Source organism: Moschus berezovskii, chromosome 12 (genome assembly GCF_049115385.1).
Source record: "Moschus berezovskii isolate FMDL1 chromosome 12, NW_MosBer_1.0, whole genome shotgun sequence".
NCBI classification, from domain to species: Eukaryota; Metazoa; Chordata; class Mammalia; order Artiodactyla; family Moschidae; genus Moschus; species Moschus berezovskii.
The window spans coordinates 31,564,666-31,585,720 of record NC_142471.1 but is presented as its reverse complement, the minus strand read 5'-3'; the positions used below and the strand labels follow the sequence as shown (position 1 = coordinate 31,585,720).

Here is a 21,055-nt window from a genome sequence, read left to right as displayed (position 1 = left end):
TCGGGAAGATCCCCTGGAGAAGGAAACGGTAACCCACTCCAGTATTCTTGCCTGGAGAATCCCATGGACGGAGAAGCCTGGTAGGCTACAGTCCAGGGGTCGCAAAGAGTCGGACACGACTGAGCGACGGAAAGGAAAGGAACCACCATCACTGATCTCTAGGACTTTTTCATTTTCCCAAGCTGACACTCTGTTCCCATTAAATACTAACAGAGCCTTTCTGCTTTCCGTCTCCATGAGTTTGAGTAATCTAAGGACCTCATATAAATGGGATCATACGGTCTTCATAATCAGAAGAGGCCATGAGAGGTTGGGTGGACTCCATCAGGGTGTCAAGGACACCAGCGTGAACAAAGGAGTCTCCCACAAGTTGGGATCTGGGACCTTTTCAAAGGTCCTTTCCAGATCAAATAGTTAAATGGTTCCATAGCAAGCTAATTTCAAAGGCCCTTCCCAGCTGAGCTCTAATTTTTATTGGTTCTATTATACTTTAAGAGACATTTTAAGAGTCTTCAGGAACCCTCAATATCAAAATAAAATAGTCTTTTCTGAGGAAACATTTTTAAATTCAAGACAACTCAATTTAGGTAAGTTTTATAATTGTTTATGGTTACTTTTATTTCTGTCCTGAAGGGGAAAAAAAAAAAAAGATGCTTGCTAGTCTTGTTATAAGTAACGGTCAAAAAAAAAGTTCATGCACAGATGGAGGCACGAGCACCCAGGCTTACATGCTCGTTCTGACAATGACACCAAAAGGGGCTTTGTCTCCACAGTCACCAGGGACATAGTCCTTTCTTTCCATAATCCCTTATGGATTCTTCTCCTGGAGTCATCTACAAAATTTCTTGAATCTACTTATAAAACAGGGCTTCCCTGGTAGCTCAGCTGGTAAAGAATCCTCCTGCAATGCAGGAGACCTGGGTTTGATCCCTGGGTTGGGAAGATCCCCTGGAGAAGGGAACAGCAACCAAGTCCAGTATTCTGGCCTGGAGAATTCCATGGACGATTCCACAGGGTTGCAGAGAGTCGGACACAACTGAGCGGCTTTCACTTTCACTTATAAAACATTGTTTTAGTAATTCCAAGTGCTGGAAACAATTCTGCATTTCTCATTCACATATTCACATTTGTATCATGAAAAAACCTGAATTTATTTTCTGTTCTCTGAGTCTCAGCTTCTCCCATTTTTAAAAGAGCACAATAGAGTCCATGTTGTCTTGACTCAGGATTGTTAAAGTTCCCATGTGAGTGAGGGTGTGAAGTACTGTGTAGGCTACAAAGTTCTGTTCAAACATTGTTACAATTATTACAAAATTCACTCAGGCTATAAAAACAAACAGGATAAACAAACAACTTCAAGTCCTTAATAAACATCAGTGCAAATAATTTGATCTGGAGTCTAGAATTACTCTATAAAAGGTGGATGTTGGGAGGCTCTGAGCCCCATGATAAGTATTCATCTTAAAGGGTTTTCTGGTTTTTGTTTTTAATGAGTTAATCAGAGAGTACAGGAACAGGGTAGAAAACGCCTCAACTGAGTGAAGAGGCCTGGAACCGATTTAATAAAAGGAAAGCTCAAAGGAAAAGGAAAGAAAAAGATGTCAAAGGAAGAAAAGCACAAACAAACATAAAATCTTAAACAAATAATACCACGAAGGCAAACAAAGATGAATATAAATCTTGTACACCCCAGTATCAAATGGTTCATCTTTGGAGAATGTTCTCTATACTTCAGCTCAGACAACTCAATTCAAAATTTCACAACAAGCTGTGTGAAAGGGCTGTTTTAAGGCTGCTGTATTTTCTCTTTAATTTGCACCCTCTTATCGTTCCACGCTGAAATCTGAGACAAGGTGCTGCTTTCCTGCTTCCTGGTTTTCTCAAGTGTCTCACTTCTGCCGAGCACGAACCCTGTGCAACAGGCCTGGGGACTTGTCTGTCCCTGTGTCACAGGTAAGTTAAACGCTCCCTCTGGTCACAAAGCTATTAAGACATGGCGCCTTGCTGACTCTAAGCTCTTGGCTCTTTCTGCTTCCCATGGCTGGTCCCTCATTTCCTTTGGAGGTGATTTAGGTACCACCTTATCAGAAGGGCTATCCCTGACAACTCTCTCCAAAGGGCGCTCCAGCAGCACCTCTGGATCCTCCGTGCTTTGCTTTATTTTTCTGCACAGTGCACATCACTATCTGACATATGCTGTATGGTTTGTCTGTTTCGTTTCACTTAGTAAACATTAAAAGAGCAGAGATTTGTTGCTGTTGCTCCAGCTTCAAAGTACATTTATAGAATAAATGAAAGAACAAATGAAAAGACTGCTTTTGGGTCCAGACTGATTTCTCTGATTTAACAGGTCCCCACATACTGACTACTGTTCTTTATCTTAATGTATATTTTTAATGACTACAATATGAAGCAACAACTGGTGGCAAGGTGAGTGCCACAAAGGTCTAATCTGACTGCTTTTTTCCTATTCTGATCATTTACAGTGACTGATGCTTCTGTTTGGACATAATACTTCGTGGGTCTAATCTGACAAGATAGAAAATTTTAAAAATCAGCTGGGAGGAAAACTGCCTCATCACTCCCACAAATATTAACTATTGAGGCTCACTCACTAATAGGCACTATAGACTGTATGCAAGGTAGATTTGGGGCCACACTCAGGTGCCAGTACCTAACATACAAAAAAGAAGTCAAGAAAGATGAATACGCTGTGGTCAGAGTAACAGAATTATGGAAAAGCATTAATCTGTTCAATCTATTTTAAAAAGTATTTTACAAACTTTGGTGTTTTATTATTGGTAATGAATTATTTTCCACAAAATGTACAAGTGGCAGCACTGGGGCAATGGAGTATGACACTGCTCGTGTTGTTTTTGGGTAACACACTTCCTCTTTTTTATTTTTTGGCTGCTTCAGCACTCTGCTTGCCACTTATCTAATAAAGAGCTAGACTTCATTTCTTACCACTTAACCCACTTACTCAACTGGTATCTGTCTGAACAGATCAAGTCCACTCCTAATTAGCATGCAGATCATGCACATTCAGGATCTTCCTTTACAGCTATCTGCTTAAGTCGTGGTCCTGGGAAATAGCACATTTCAGAGTATAACTGACAATTTTCTGTGATCACTGAAGTCATTTTATTTTCTAAGAGTGTTATTTTGTCCCCCTCGGTGGTCAGTGCAGCCATCCCTCTGCAAGAAGAAGGTTTGCTGACCACACACCCTCGCAGCAGCACCGGGGGCTATCACAGATCCTTGGGGCACAACAGAGCTCTATTCACATGTCCACCGCCATCTTCTCTACGCTCACGTACCCTTTTGCCTTATTCTAAGGCCATTCTTGCATTTCCGTCATGAATCTTAACCTGAGCAGACGCCTAAATAATTTCTTTTGGAAGATAATTGGAGATATACTTATTACAAGACTTTTCATGGGCAACAGTTTTTACCATAATTTTCCTCTGGCCACAGAGGTTTTGTTATGTCACTTCCCGTGCTCATTATGCTTCTCTGTGGGTGACTGGTTCTGTGGGAGCACTGCACCATCCTCACTGGCTCTGGACTGAGTTTCTGTATTACTCAGGGCAGAAGGATTTATTGTGGCTAATGTACGGAGAGCTTGAATGTGACTCTTGTACTTCACCTCCTTGTCATAGTCAAGGGAGTTCTCTGTACTTTAAGAGTGACAACAAGCAGATTAAATCTAATAAAATAAAAATATTTAAAAGCGTCCCTACACATATCCATAAATACATCACTTCTTTTTTCATTTAAGGAATAACGTAGAAAGAGAAACAACATCAATGACCACATACCGTGAAATTTCCACAATCAAAGGCAGAGTCATAAGTATAAAATAATAAAAAGCTTAGCCACAGAGGAATAAAAAGAGGAGAGAGAGGGGAAGACTTTCTAAGAACATCAGTCACAATAGGTATCAACTGTGTGGAGGTAACTGAAATGCTCACACTATATCCTGCAGTCTAGAACTTGTTCTAATTAGGCAGGTGTGCCATTTATAAGAGTGCTGATTAAAGAAAGTGATTCTATTGGAAGGAAACAAATCTGATCCTGAACACAGCATTTAACAATAGCATCTCATTTGTTCTTTTTTTCCCCCCCTAGGCAGGGGTGGGAGTGGGTGGGGGGGGTGTAATAATGAGGCCTACAAACGGGGGGAGGGGCAGGACAAAGAAACAACTGCCTTTCCCAGGGTTTTTAATTTCTTATCTGGACAGGGACTTGGTTTTTAAGATTTCATCTGAAAGTCTCTCCTACACCCCTACCATTAAAAACTGCAGATACTGCATTTATCTTCTCAAGAGGGATCAACGTCTGACTCAACACAGCTGGAAATTCAACACATGGTTATAGGAAGTCAGCTTAGGATTTACAAACTACTATTTTCAGTGAGTATGTCACAATATTAGCAATATAATATAAACCCTACCCTAGATTTTGAAAAATGAAATTTTAAAATCAATTCATATTCAAGTGTCACAAATCTTTCAGTTTTCTTTTCTTTTCTTTTTCCGGAGCAGTTTTAAGTTCACAGCAAAATTCAGAGGAAGGTACAGAAATTTCCCATATATCCCCTTGCCCCCACATATACATAGCGTCCCCCATTATTAACATCCCCCACCAGGCTCATATATTTGTGACAACTGATGACCCCACATTCACACATTATTATCAAGCAAAGCCCACAGTTTACATTAGGGTTCTTTCTTGGTGTTGTACATTCTATGGAGTTGGACAAATTTATGATGACATGTATCTGCTGCTGCTGCTGCTAAGTTACCTCAGTCGTGTCCGACTCTGTGTGACCCCATAGACGGCAGCCCACCAGGCTCCCCCGTCCCTGGGATTCTCCAGGCAAGAACACTGGAGTGGGTTGCCATTTCCTTCTCCGACGTGTGAAAGTGAAAAGTGAAGTCGCTCAGTCGCTCAGTCGTGTCCGACCCTTAGTGACTCCACGGACTGCGGCCTACCAGGCTCCTCCATCCATGGGATTTTCCAGGCAAGAGTACTGGAGTGGCTTGCCATTGCCTTCTCTGTGACATGTATCTACCCTTATATTAAAATACAGAGTATTTTTCACTGCCTGAAAGAAATCCTCCTATTCTGCCTATTCATCTTTCCCTCCCCCCTCTAATCTTGTTAACCACTAATCTTTTCTCTACTGTATCCATAGTTTTGCCTTTTCCAGAACATCACATAGTTGGAATCATGGGATTGGTTTCCAGAGTTGCCCCAAGGAATTCATTTTAATATAGATGTGGTGCGTACATACAAGGCCACCGAGGCATGATGAAAACGTAAACATTCTCATTACCAATTTCACCAACAGAAAGGTGCATCATCTGCTCAGAAATACAGGCAACCGAACTGACTATAACTGGTTACAAACAGGGAAGCAGAGTGAAAAGATGAGGCATAGGTAGATGGATATTAACATGGTAGCTGGTCACTTTCTCAATAATATTATCACCACCACCCGACTCCAACAATGTTCTGCCTTCACAGAGGTTTATATGGCAGCTGAAATGCTATGCACTATTCAACATGTTTTCGTTTCTCTTTGGAGTTACACGTTTTCATTTCTTTTTAGGAGTTCAGTTCAGTTCAGTCGCTCAGTTGTGTCCAACTCTTTGCAACTCCATGAATCACAGCACGCCAGGCCTCCCTGTCCACCACCAACTCCCGGAGTTCACTCAAACTCATGTCCATCGAGTCGGTGATGCCATCCAGCCATCTCATTCTCTGTTGTCCCCTTCTCCTCCTGCCCCTAATCCCTCCCAGTATCAGAGTCTTTTCCAGTGAGTCAAACTGCTGGGTAAAACGGTAAGTGTGTGTTACCTTTATATAGAAACTGTCAAGAGTGGTTTCTAAAGTGAATTGCCCCATTTTACACTCCTGGTTGCACTTCGGTTTTGCCAGTCTTTTTAATTTTAATCATTTTAGAGAGTGTGTAAGAGTATCTCATTGCGGTTTTAATTTGCATAAACTTGATGGCTAGTGCTCAATGGCCATTCATACATCTTCCTTTGTACAATTTCTATCAGACTCTTCTACCTGTCATCATGGTGTACTGCAATATATTGCCAAACCTCCTTCCAATTAGAAACCTGTTGCCCCAGGTATTGAAAATGCTACCAGCAGGCAGCTTTTCAGCTGTCAGTCCCTTCAGGGACTGCTTCATGTCACCAAAGAGTCATGTCACCAAAGGATACGCTCCTTCCTGCAGTGGCCCACATCCAAGAACTACATAAAAAGTCAGCCATGGCTGTTATTGAGCTGCATCGCTGCTCAACCCTCTCTGCCCAATGCTGCTTCACTGCAATTCCTCCCACAAGAGTCGGTATTACTAAAGGCTTCCCTTAATAAATATCCTACCATAAAACTTTATCTCAGTGCCTGATTCCTAAGGAACACACCCTATAACATCTGTTTTTAAAATGGGTTGTCTCATTATTGAGTTGCAGGATATATGTTCTAGATACAACACCTTTGTATATATAAAGGGCTTCCCTGGTGGCTCAGATGGTAATGAATCTGCCAGCAATGCAGGAGACCAGGTTTGATCCCTGGATGGGGAAGATCCCCTGGAGAAGGGAAGAGCAACCCACTCTAGTATTCTTGCTGGAGAATTCCATGGACATTTTTTCTATTTTTCATGTCCACTCTAAAAAATCTTTGCCTAATCCAAAGTTACAAAGGCTTTACCATATATTTTCATCCAGTTTCATGGTCTTAGTTTATAAATTAAGTCTATGATGCATTTTTACTTAATTTTTGTGTATGGAGTGAGGTAAGGGTCAAGATTCACTTTTTTCCGTATGTATAATCAGCGATTCCAGGACAAATTGTAGAGATTTTCTTCTTCCCATTGAATCAGTCCTTCAATTTTGGTCTTCTTTTTCAAAATTTGTTTTGGTTATTCTAAGTCCTTTGTATCACCATTTCAATTTTTCAATCAACTTGTCAAATTCTAGAACAAAGCTTGCTTTATCGTGACTGTGTTGACTAGGTTGACTAGTTTGCGGAGAGCTGACTCTGTAACATTCAGTTCAGTTCAGTTGCTCAGTCATGTCCGACTCTTTGCGACCCCATGAATCACAGCACGCCAGGCCTCCCTGTCCATCACCAACTCCCGGAGTTCACTCAAACTCATGTCCATCGAGTCAGTGATGCCATCCAGCCATCTCATTCTCTGTCATCCCCTTCTCCTCCTGCCCCCAATCCTTCCTGGCATCTGAGTCTTTTCCAGTGAGTCAACTCGATGCATGAGGTGGCCAAAGTATTTCTGTTTCAGCTTTAGCATCAGTCCTTCCAATGAACACCCAGGATTGATCTCCTTTAGAATGGACTGGTTGGATCTCCTTGCAGTCCAAGGGACTCTCAAGAGTCTTCTCCAGCACCACAGTTCAAAAGCATCAATTCTTCGGCGATCAGCTTTCTTCACAGTTCAACTCTCACATCCATACATGATCACGGGAAAAACCATAGCCTTGACTGCTGATGCTGCTAAGTCACAGACCTTTGTTGGCAAAATAATGTCTCTGCTTTTTAATATACTATCTAGGTTGGTCATAACTTTCCTTCCAAGGAGTAAGTGTCTTTTAATTTCATGGCTGCAATCAGCATCCACAGTGATTTTGGAGCCCCAAAAAATAAAGTCTGACACTGTTTCCACTGTTTTCCCATCTATTTCCCATGAAGTGATGGGACCAGATGCCATGATCTTAGTTTTCTGAATGTTGAGAGGCTTTTTAGTTCCTCTTTACTTTCTGACATAAGGGTGGTGTCAGTAACATTACTGAGTCTTCCAATCCATGAGCAGGTATATTTCTCCACTTATTTATGTCTTCTTTCCTTTCTTTCAATAATGGTTATACTTTACGGGGTGCATATTTTGCTAAATTCATTCCTATATACTTTCATATTGTTTGATGCTATTATAAATGGTACTTCAATTTCTGAATGTTCACTGCTACCACAGAGAAATAAAATTGTGTTACATCCTACTTTCTGAAAGAACTAATCTAACATTTGTATTGTTAAATATTTTATAGACTTCACCGTTAAAGTTGTCTGTTGTCTGACCTTTGCAGAGTTTCCTTTGTACCACAGTTTTAAGTTTTGATCTCAATTTCTTCAACAGATATAGAGCTATTCAGAGTTGCCATTTTGTCTGCATGTATCAGGTGTGGTGATTTGGGCATTCAAGGAATTTTCTCATTTAATCTAAGCTGCCCAATTTATTGGCATAAAATTGCTCATAATGTTCCGTTATTATTCTTTTTATGTCTTCAAGTGATATCCTCTCTTCCATTCCTGCTATCAATAATTTATTCTCCCTTTATTTTTTGATTGTTCTACCTAGAGGTTTCTGAATTTTATTGATGTTTTCAAAGAATCAGCTTTTGATCTCCCCTATTTACTTTCAATGCTCTTTATATGCAGAAAAATGTTGATTCTTATGCAGAAACCTGATTTGTTATCACTATCATCATTTTTATTCTAATACAACTGATAGAGTCATGTGGTTATTCAGAGTGCCAGTCCCTTTTCCTTGGGATGCAGAGCAAAGAGCCCAAACATTCTACTCTGAGAGACAGTGGGGAGGGAGGAGGTAGCAGTTAGTGCTTTAGCAGAAGAGGAATCCTACCAATAATTGCTCTCTAGACAGGAGTTCTTAAATAGGTGTGAACATTGGGATCACCTATATAGTTTTAAAAAAATGTGCATGCCTAAGCCACACACATGGATTTTGATTAAATAGGCAACCCAGACATTTTGATTTTTTAAAAGCTTCAAAGAGATTCTGGTGGTACCCCAGGTCGAGAATTATAGCTCTGAATGATTAGGACATTAGGCAGTTTATACTAGGAAGAGTCTGAGAAGTACAAGAGTATACCCAGAACTGAGAGGCTACTAAGAATTCACTGGTTACTCTTAATTACTGTGTGTCTGAAGGAAGATGAATGAGTTTATGGACATGAAGATGCTTTAAAAGTAAAGTAAAAAAAATTATAAGTGTTGAATGGCTTCAGTTTCTTCAATACAAGGGCCATTTTGTCGATTTTAAGTTGTGTGTGTGTGTATTTTTAAAATTTAAACAGTATAAAGACATATGTAATGGAAAATAAGTCTCCATCCTACATTTAATCTCTGGACACTCAAATCCCCTTTCACAAGGTAAAGGGAGATACCTTCATCTTATAAAAATTAAAAGTTGAGGTACGTGAAAACCGTTTCATTCCAATAGATATTGAGGTTATTATTCTTTTGCTTCCACAAAAATGTACATATGTACATTTGCATGTGCAAATACATCTGTGGAATAAATGCCTAGATGTGAGACTGCTGGGTCACAGAATGTAGGCATTTTTAACAGCATAAAGTTGTGCCGCTGTATCACTCCTACCTAACACTTTAGCAAAATTTTTCCTTGACAACAGTTGAAAACCATACCATATTTTAACTTAGATTTGTTCTTCCAATTAACTTTAAACAACAGATTCAAAGGTCATATTTTAAGTAAAAAAACTATCAATTTCTTTTATTCCCTAGTATGTGATAATACATAGAGCTGTTCCTCCACAACCATCCATGATTCACAGTTAATTAAAGACCAATGTTCTTATATATCTTCACAATGTTTACACAGAGGAAACAAAGGTAGAAGTACCAGCCAAGGGACAGTAAGGACAACACATGGAACTCTACTCTCCTATCCACTGGTCTTTCAGGATCGGCACAGTAAGAACACCATCTTCACATTAAGAAGGTAAATGAAGCAGGATTATAAGATGACTGCACTGTGTATGTACATATTTAAGAAAATAAGGGATGCATACTAATTTTTGAGACCATGAGTTAAAAGGAAACTTTGCAAAGTAAGTTTGACAGACCACTGGAACTTACAAAGCCAAAGAAATTTGCTACCAGCCCATAAAATTTCAGTACTTCTTTCCATGGTCCATGTCACAACAACAAACAATCTAAATTTAATCAGTGAGCACAGACTCAACTACAGAATTACAGTATTAGTATTGGCAGGCATGGTTTTTCTTCCTCCCTTCTTCCCTTCTTTCTAATTAACAGCCTGTCAGTTTTGAGGACCTGGCTCATGTGATGCTGCTTGGTGGTCCACTGCTAGTAGTCATCTCTAAGTCATTCAGATGATTTTGAGGATGATGGGGAGAGGCTGGGAAATGATGGAGATAAATACTTTTGAATCTTTAATAGACAGTCTTCCTAGGTAGTGCAGTGGTAAAGAATCTGCCTGCCAATGTTGGAGACTCAAGAGACGCAGGTTCGATCTCAGGGTCGGGGAGATCCCCTGGAGTAGGAAATGGCAACCCACTCCAGTATTCTTGCCTGTAAAATTCCATGGACAGAGGAGTCTGGCAGGCTACAGTTCATGGAGTTGCAAAGAGTCAGACACAACTGAGCATGCATGCATAAAACACCTGGAGATCTTGTTAAAATGCAGATTCTGATTCATTAATTCTGGAGTGGGGTCAGAGTCTAAATTTCTAAGGTCCCCTGTGACACTAATGCTGCTGATCCACACCTTTGAGCAATAAGAGTATAGATACTTTTAAAGAGTAACCCCCAAGTTACTCATATTCAACTTTGAGATATGTTTTACCATTTCAGTATGAGGATTCACTGAAGAGCAGAACCCTGGAATTAATGCCCTGCCAGAGGAACTATTTTATTAGGCACAGTAACACAGTCTTTGGCATTGTAGCAGTTGTAGCCGCAGGAGCAGGAATAATAGTAATTAGCAGCAGCAAGCATTTGAAAAGCACCAATAAGAGATATTCAGGTAAGCACTTAATCAATCATTAAAATGCCAGAAGGTAGGTACTACTATCTCTACACTACAGATCAGAAAACAGAAGTTAACTTTCCCTAAACAGTTGCGCTCCAGGATCACTGCAGTCTTCGGTTATCAAGTTCACCATCACTATGTTCTTAGTAATGAATGTCATCATTTCTCAAGCTGACACATGGGAAAGGGCAATTGTTTAAAGGCCTTATTTTCTAGCTCCTGTAAAGTCCAGCTTAGATAAACAAACAGATCATTGAAACTGATCAGCCTGGGTCAAGGTCAGGAAGAATTTAAAACTGATTTGAAACTACAGACAATGCACCCTTAGATAATCAAGACTGGCTGTGAGTTCAGAGGCCATGGAGACGATAATGTTGTTGTTTTAAATCTTCTGGCTTCACTTGCTAACTAAGGTGTGACAGAGTGGAACAGCTTGCTTTTGAAGTTATCCAAAGACTAACACTGGTTACAATATGAATTCCAGCATACTTGGCTTCGAAGCTACATTTTACGCTTTTTAAAAAGAGATCAAGCTAAATATACAGTTCTCAGTCAAAAAAGCTCTGTAGAGTAACCCGATCTGAGCAGGGGCACTTTAACTCACTGCCAAATAAAAAAGCATGATCGCCTTATTCCACACACAAATACCATTCTAGGATAGGCCAATTAATCATGAATATAACTTTTCAGACATTACATAATTTCACATAGACTTGCTCCTAATTCTTGCCAAGGAAAACAGCAATTTGTATCACCAGGAATAAATCTACATTTGAAAAGAAATGAAAGTTACAAATATTAAACTGTGTAACTCTGGTCGCCTCTTTCACGCTACCCTTCCTCATAAGTTCTCAATTATTTTATTTTATAAAACTGGCATTAATAAGACAACCTAAAATGATGTAAGCTTTATAATTACATAAATGAAAATAGGGAAATTCAAGTAATTTTTACATCTACAAGAGTAGCAACCTCGAAGGAATGATAAATATTAATAGCACTATGTAAAGTCATGTGCACACTGCATACTTCTGGGTCCTCCAATATTATACAAAAAGACACTGGTGTATTAAATCATTTATTATTAGTTTTAAGAAATTTAATTTTCATATCTAAAATTATTTCTATTTTCTAAACAAATGTTTCACTGATACATCTCTGGTAAATCAGGAATAAATAACTAATCTGACAGCAATCCAACAATATCTACATTCAACATTTTCAAATATAAACAATCAACATAAGCCTGATAATTATTGTATTTGGAAAATATACCTATCAGCCCAGGATTACTTCCAGTATGTTTATAAAATTCCTTAACAGAATATTACAAGTAGGAAAACTAGGAAAACAAAAGCAATTAATTATCCTCATGATAAATAATTGCTGTACCGAAGATGCATCAGACTTTAAAGGGATATGTGTAAACTCATGACAGACTTATCTGAAGCATTTCCTTCTACAGTCATTTTTAAAAAGAATGCTCTCCTTCACATTATTCTTTTTTAAAAAACTAATTTCTCTTTCATTTACCTAAGGTTGGGGTGGACTAGCTTTTGAAACTTTCCTAAGAAAAATCAGTTGCCTTAATCATTATCACTCAAAAGCAAACAAGTGCCTACACATGCATATGGGACTCTGTTGCATATGGAACTCTGGTGCTTTTAAACAAAGACCAAACCACTAATGCCAGATCTTCAGTAGGTGTGCAGAAACAAATGCTGTAGTGCACTTCCCCACCTCTATTGAAACCCTTGCCTCACCAGCCAAGATTTTGTTCAACTTTATGTGCTTTGTATTTTATAATATATAATTTTCCATTTTCTAAAAGAGAAATGATATTCTGAATGCTTTTCTAAACTATGTAACTATGTAAGTGAATGCAGATGTGTGCACACATATGCATATATGTATATACACATATATACGTACTGTGTAGGTATACAGATATATTAATAGGGTGTGTTCTTCATTCTCTTTCCCTGTTAAAAAAAACAACAGCTAATATTTATTGCATGCTAACCATGTGCCAGATACTGTGTGAGGTATTTACATTATTTCAACAAACTCAGCGAGGTGTTCTTATGATTCCAAACTTAGTAAGGAGGAAACTATGGCCCAGAAAGGTTAAAAAATGGACCCCAAGGAGTCCACAGCTGCAAGCGGCAGAGCTCAGATTCTGTGTCAGGAGGCCGACCTCAGAGCCTGCCTTCTTCACCCCTGTGTGAGTCTCTAAATTAGGAACAGTAACTAGAGTAGGATGGGATACACACACAAGTCAAGGTCAAGGGTCATTCTGGAAGTGGGAAGCAAGAGGTAAGTTTATAACAGGGATGGATATTAGAGGAAGAAGCCACACGAGGTCTTCTACTGTCAGAGGAGATGAAGAGGAGACCATTGGCAATTCTCTACTTAATTCAAAATGACTTTTACAGAAGATTGGCTTTCAGGAGTTATTTAGAACTGAAGGAAAAAGGACAGTTTGTTGAGGAGAGAATCTAAGAAAATGATAGTGCTTGGGAGACTGTTCAGAAGACTAACGCAATGAGTTCACAGAGAAGGTGCTACCTAGAGGAACTGAAACGAATGGAGAGAGAAGGCTAGGGACCTGAGCAGCAGATGAGGGAAATGAGATAATCCAGAGCCTGCGAGAGACTGGCTTTGATGCATGGGGCAAACAGCCAGAGGAGATGCAAAAGGAAATGAGAAGTCCCTGTTAAGATTTAAGGAAGGGGCTGGCGTGGTCAGGAAATTCACCCGGCAGGAGGTAACAGTCCATTCTAGGAACTTGGAGAAGGCCAGGAGAGGAGAATGACAGGCCTAGAAGTTACTGAGTTCAGTGGATTTCATGATTATTTCATAAAGACAGGTGTTATTCTGGACAAGTCTGTATGTTGAGGAAGGAAAGTCAGCCAGAAATTGCTCTCTGAATTTAATAAAGTTTTCAGAAAAAAATTGCCAAGGCAGAAAACTTCCCAGTGATTCTGCCAATACAGCTAATTGCTTAGCAGTTACTGGCTACGAGCGTCACAGAAACTGCAGACATTTTTAAACCCTTACGCTATGAGGAGCTATGTCTCAAAGCCCTTGAAATTTTCATTAGTATTTGGGTGTCCCCTGAGCAAATTCTCTACCCATGTCATCAGAAAAAAAAAAAAAAAAGATAATTTCCCAGAGAAAATTGTTATGCTGTCTCCTCCATTAAGCCAGAGTTATCCTCAGCTAAGATGTACATATGAATAATTTATACTCACCTGGAATGGTTAACATATGAGCATACTGTTCCAAAGATACAGCTGGTTTCTTTAACAGTCCAGATCATAGACATTCCTCACAGTCCTTCTCGTTTAGTTAAAGGATAAAATACAAACATTTATGGGAGAAAAACAACTTTAGTAGCTTATTGATTTAAGCTCTAGGAGTATTTTCACAACTGAGTCCTTTATAACAGCATACAACCAGGGGCATATGTCTAATCAATACTGAACATCTACCTTGCAGTTGGGGCTCATGAATTAATCAGAATCTACTCCAACTCAAACCGTCAGACAAAAACAGCAGTGACCTCCATCTCTCTGAACACTGTAGAACCACCCAAACAATGTTATCATTTACTATCATGATAACAAACTTGAACCCTAACCACAAGCACCAAAACTAGTGTCTCTTCTCATGAGTTATTTATTTGTAGGGTATCTCTTTTTCCAGGGAATTAATAGCAGGAATTCAGGTTGTCGCATGCAAACTTCCTATATGTATTTGCCACCACATCATGTAATACTACAAACTAAAAGCTGAGAAAGCACCTGATGAACCCCAGACCACACAACAAAATTAGGGAGTGTGAGGAATCTGCGTCTCTCAGTTAGATTTAATGATCTATTGTTAGGCCAAGAAACCTGTTTCCCTGATCAGCATGTGAAACAATAGAGGATAAAATGGTGTGTAAGCAGAAAGTCTTCCCTTGTAAGCTGCAAATTACCTAAAGGTTTTATTTCTAATTATGGTCATATAATTACAGACACTTTAAGGAGAAGAGCCTGTTTGTTCTCCCTGGTGTGAGCAACTCAATGATTTAGGCTCTCTTGAAGCCAGCAGCCAAGTGGCAGTGGCACAGGTCCAGGAGTTCCTGGAGAAGAACAGATGGACAGCTATCCTAAAAAAAGAGTTTCCTGATGTCACCCAGCAATGAGATGTGAGAGCCTGATAACTCTACCATCCTCATTCAGGTGTTACATGTATAAAATGAAAGGGTTCACAGCATTAAGTAGATATTTTTTCATTGGGTAGTGGACCTTAGTCTCCCATTCTCTCATTTTCTGACCAGGCCTTCCCAAGGCCTTCCTATACTTAGCATAAATTGGCTTCACCTAAGAATTAGTTTTTAGTTTTTCATTTGGTTTGGTTAAGAAAATAATCATATTTCATTAAATTTTCAAAACTTGTTACAGAAGATATCTGAAAGCCTGTTGACACACATTGTAGTAAAGAAATTGAAGGCCTAGAATCTGGAATCAGACTCCCTGGGTTTGAGTCCCAGCTCTACCATTTTCTGGTTGTGAGAATGTAGCCAAGAATTTGACTCCTCCGTTAGGTTCTACGTCTGTAAAATGGAATAACAAGAGTTGCACGAATTAATGAGACCACATATATAAAGTACTAAGTGCTACAGCATGTAGTAACTGCTTGGAAGACATTGTGTTGCTGTTGTATTTGGTGTAGGCATTTTGGCCACTCAACATTTTTTCAGCACCTGCTTACTTCAGCTGTACAAGAGCACAGATTCTCCAAACACTGTGACACAAAAAATTCAAAGAAGGAGAACATATGACCTGTGCTTCTGAAGCGTTTACAAATTACAGGGAAAAAAGCACACACGTACAGTTCAAGAACATGTTTTAGACAACACAGTCCCATAGACACATGAGCTTCTTGCTTTCTTCAACAGTATGTTCCGTGGAAGGTTGGCAAGTCACATTCTAAAAGGCCATTTCCTCCACCTCCTTTAAAGGAAAGGTATGGTGAATACTTGAAAATTAAACATCTCAACAACTGTCACATCAGTTATTTCTCAATAAAACTGCAGAAAGGATGTTCAGGGGAAGAACTGTCCTTTTATTGGTTCATATGGCTAAAGAAACATTTGAACACTTACTATGTACACAGAATACTGTATTTGATGCCAAAATTCAAGTGTTCAAACCTTTATTTCACTAAAGCTATGTAGATAATATACAAAGTATCAAAAAAAGCATACAAGTTTTGTAGAGTCAATCCACAGGGCTTCTACAGGGGCTGAATTTTGATGCAAAATTTCAAATGGAGGGTGGGAGGTAGACACAAATAGTAGAGGCTAATGGCAGCAGACTTGGGTGGAAAGGAGAGAGGTGGCAGCTGTAATGATGAAAATACACAAGGACTCATGGGGGGACAGGAAAAAAAAGAAGGTCCTTTAGATGGAGATCCAATTTGGCAAGAGCCTTAAATTAAAAAGAAACAAAGCTCTCCCTCACTGACCACCACATCACAGCCTCCCCAGTTCTGAGCTCTTGATTTCCCCACAAAATGCTCAACACCAGTGGCTAATAAGCTATTTTCTAGGACACCCATGCACTTCTGCTTCCACCTGTTGAGGTCTGTGCTTAATTATCTTTGTTTTCAAATTTGTTTATGTCAGTTATGCCGTTACTATAATTAAGCACCTTAATTAAACACTGTTATCCAATATCCAATAAACTATGTATACAAAGAGAGTTGTAGTCTCTATGGACACTTTGTTGAATGTTTTTAGACAGATCTGACTAATAAGTAAAAAAAATTATTACAAGCCTTAGAGGAAATTACAACAAGAAGAATTCTGCATTCTAATTACTTCACAAGTGCATCTAAGGAAACTGAGACTGAAAGTTGTGGAGAAAAAAGATGGGAAACTCCAACCTATCCTCAAAGACAAGGCTGGAACCGCCACAAATATATATACGATACATACTTTATTATAAGTTAAAATATTAATAAAATGTTGCCACGTATATAATGATACAGTTTTTTTTTTTCCTATTTTTAACTACCTTTTTGGGTTAACCAGTCAATTCTTATCACATCAAATAAGAAAGCTTCTACTACAATGAAGTCAAGTGGACCACACAATCACACTTGAATTAAAGTTATCAAAAAACTGCACCTGCAAATAGATGGGAAAAACCCTATTCAAATACATAAGTTTTTATATTGATACTCACTATATCACATCTGTGTAAGTCAAAAGAACAGGGAAATGAAGTACAAACATTGTTAAATATTCTGCCTACAAAACTCCAATCTGAATATTAAATTTAACTATATATTTGCATTTGGAGACCTGACCTTAATACATTTTATTTAATGTAAAATACTTTATTTCTAATACAAAAGAAGTTTAAATAGATATTAAGTATTCTCAAAGTACTTTAAAATAATCAAGAAAGAATAAATTCTGCAAGGATCATCAATCTCTGAAAAGCAATCATTTTTCAAATAATATAATGTGCTATTGACTGATTTTAAGATCTAAATAATATTATAAAGAATGGTAGCTACCTCCTACTTGTGCTCATTTTCTTCCTCAGTGGGTTAAAATACAGGTAAGAACCAGCCTAGGATTATTAAAAAGAATTATTTAATTTACTGTGAATTATTTTGAATACACAATTACCACCAATAGATCTGAAACTAGCAGGCCAGTAGGAGCCACATATACTTTCCCATTAATTACTCAGAGCAGGTTATTAATCATAATTGCAAAGAATTTGCCCAACTGATAGCTCCTTGGTTTTTTCTGACATGACCATTTCACAGATAATTAGACCATAAAACCACTAAATAGGGATTGTGTCTTGGACTACGTCCTGCACAAGATGATGAATACACTGGTGGCGCTCAGTCAATGTATGACTAATGATAACACTGCCATTCGTTTATTTTTCAAATACTTTATGTTCACTGAAAAATATTTATCACAGGATTTCACTGTATGCGAGAGCATCTGTAACACAGGGTAGAAACGGAATGTTTTCAAAACAGAGCGCCTGGAAACATTAGCCAGAACTCAGGCGGCCAGTATTTTGGGATTTTTTTTGGCAGGCGCATAAAACAGATCAGACATTCTGGTTGAAAACTAAATCCCCCAGCAATAGACAGAAGAAACCAATTTCATTCAAGATAAATGATCTTTTTTCAAATTCCATTAAGAGGAAGAATCTCTGTTTGGTAGAGATAGGCATAAAATCATGAAAGACACACATTCAGATATATTAGATGAGGCCCAAACCACCACCACACCTTGTATGGCGCAGCATTTTCCCATTGCAGAGCCTCACAAGCTTTGCAAATTTTTATTTCATCAATTATAAATCACTAAACAAACCCTGACAATAGTGAGAATGTGGCTTGGACAGAAACAGTCTGAACATTTCTAACTCAAGTTCTACCACACAAGAAAAGAGAAATATATTCAGCAAGGGAAAACAAAGGTTCTTGGCTAAAAGCTCAAGTCACCATCTTGTACTTATCAAAGTCATCTTAAGAGGCATTATTCCAGGGTTACACTACCGTTGTTTAAAAACTAAAAAATGTACATGCATTGGCTCAAGGTCAGTGTTGAACAAATACTTGTTGACTTGACGTCTTAATTTTTCAAGAAAAAGACTACGAAAATTTTAACAATTATGTATAAAAACTAAAGATTGCTTTCTCCAAAAAGACATGATCATATGTCAAATGACATAAATGAGCTAAAAACTTAAGGTTCAGAATAAAACCTGCTGCTGCTGCTAAGTCACGTCAGTAGTGTCCGACTCTGTGTGACCCCACAGACGGCAGCCCACCAGGCTCCCCTGTCCCTGGGATTCTCCAGGCAAGAACACTGGAGTGGGTTGCCATTTCCTTCTCCAGTGCATGAAAGGAAAAGTGCAAGTGAAGTCGCTCAGTTGTGTCCGACTCTTAGCGACCCCACGGACTGCAGCCCACCAGGCTCCTCTGTCCATGGGATTTTCCAGGCGAGAGTAATGGAGTGGGTTGCCATTGCCTTCTTCACAGAATAAAACCTAGGCTCTCTAAATCTGTGATTCAAAATGTTCTTCCTGACAGAAGAATTAAAAATATTATTAATATTTATTTCTTCTAAAATAGTGAATTTTACTAAATAATATCTATTTTTTATCTCTTCCTGCACACATTGCACTTAAAGCTGAAATCAACCATACACTATTACACTTGATTACTTCTCAAAATATCAAGTATTCTGCTTCACATGCATAATCTTATCCATTCAATCATACCACTAGTTTCTTGGGAGAGGGTCTTACAGTTTTATATCCTCTTTGGGGCCTAATGCACCATCAGGATACAAGACTTTTTAAAAACTACTTATCTATCAAGTAAGTGACAGTCTAATCAGGGAAAGAGAAAGCAAACTCTTGCTTCTGGCATAAACAATGGATATTTGCTTTATTCAAATATCCTGGTTCATAAAGTAGGATTAACAATTTCACAAATTTTGAGCAGAGTAAAAAATTTGATATTACAGCACACAATTACCTTTGAGTTTTGCCTTATATACTCTTGCATTATTATTACCCTTGATGAAACAGAACTGCCAGCTAAAAGAAACGTCCAAATAATAAAATGCCAGGTAGACCAACTGTTTTTCCTAGAACATTCTTTGTTGATGAGTTCAGATGCCTGACTCATGATCTGGGTTAGCCTGCATAAGCCTGTGGCGTCCTCCTGAGTTAAGGGTGGCTTGGAGGGTCTCTCTACCTGCCAGCACTGGAAAGCAGTGCATGACAACTTGATCTGTATACTTCGTGACTGGAGAGCATAGGGTCCAAGGGCGAAGATGGCTGTGGAAGCCACCAAATAGTCTCCTGGCAGCACTGCTGTAAACAGCAAAGGACACCAACAAAGGTGACTGGCTAGGAAAAACAACATCCATTCCATGCCAGCAGGAGAAAGACACCTTCTGAATAAGGGTGAGGGGTGAGGAGCTGGGGAGATGGGCTTTGAGAGAACCCAGAGCTCTCTGCGGCTTCCCCTTCGTCCTAACCCCACCAGTGAGTAATCCAGCCTATCACCACTTGCTGACATTCAGAATCAGAAAGGATCTTAAATTATCTGTTTCTTAAAAAGGAGATTTTCAATTTCCCTAGCAAGTCTGTCAGACCAAAAAAAAAAAGGTTTCTTATGGCAGACTTTAGTCAGGCAAGGAGAGGTGCCTCCTGCTGAGCTGCTGGCTCCCCAGTTAAGATTTCCTGAATCATTCAGGCTCTCCTGAGAGGCTTCTTTATACCCATGGAAACAGCGAGGTCTCACTCCACGGGGATCTGCTTTAGGCAGCCCCTTGCCAGTTGACAGATATGACTCCTGATTCATTAGCAGTCAGTACTATTGGAATGGGAGTGGGGGTGGGGGTTGAAGCGATGTACAGAAGCCTGAAAGGGGCCTTGTCAAGGACCTCTGCTCAGCCAACACACTAATTGGTAGAGAATAGTTTATTACATTAACATCTAGGTCAAACCTAGAACACTGGCATCCTCAGTTAAGATTTTGTAATTACATTTCTGGAATGCGTATTCTAAGGAACAACAGCAGTGTAGTGTGATAATTACTGTTGATTATGATGATTCCACTGCCTTACATTTACTCAACATGCTTGACTCCTACCTCATTACTACATTTAATCCTCACAACCTTGTGTGAGAAGAGCAAGAATAAACACCTCAAAAAGGAGTGAGGCACGGAGCTGACCGGACTAGAGGTCACTCCTTCCTGGGAACCAAAACAAGGTCTTCGGTGTACAGTGAGGAAGGTGCGGAAACAGTCACTAGTTAAACAAACCTCTGCCCGACGCCTCCGTGGGAAGCAGTGGGCCAAGCTCTAGGATTTCAGATAAATACTGCATGGTCTTAAAGGAGCTGGGGGATGACAGGGAAGAAACAAGGTGGCATTTAGGCTGGGTCTGGAAGGGTAAGTGCCGGCCATTACTGAAGAAGACTTAGAACATATATGTGAAGATGTTCAGAGGCATGGACCCAAAAAAGAACTTGGGTCGAGTTAACCTTTTTTTTTTTTTAAAAAAAGGGACTTTCTTGGTGGTGCAGTGGCTTGCAATGCAGGGTACCTGGGTTCGATCCCTGGTCAGGGAACTAGATCCCATATGCTGCAACT

The 21,055-nt window shown here is 39.2% G+C and overlaps 1 protein-coding gene and 1 long non-coding RNA gene across 6 annotated transcripts in view; one reads left to right on the top strand and one right to left on the bottom strand.

The window, feature by feature from the left end:
* Positions 1-21,055, bottom strand: part of KAT6B (lysine acetyltransferase 6B) — a 193,560-nt gene that overhangs the window by 72,507 nt on the left and 99,998 nt on the right. The window lies entirely within an intron of this gene.
* On the top strand, positions 1,418-10,092 carry LOC129555692 (uncharacterized). Its single transcript, XR_008685798.2, has 3 exons — positions 1,418-1,953; positions 5,618-5,850; positions 9,680-10,092. It is a non-coding gene; the product is annotated as an uncharacterized LOC129555692 (long non-coding RNA).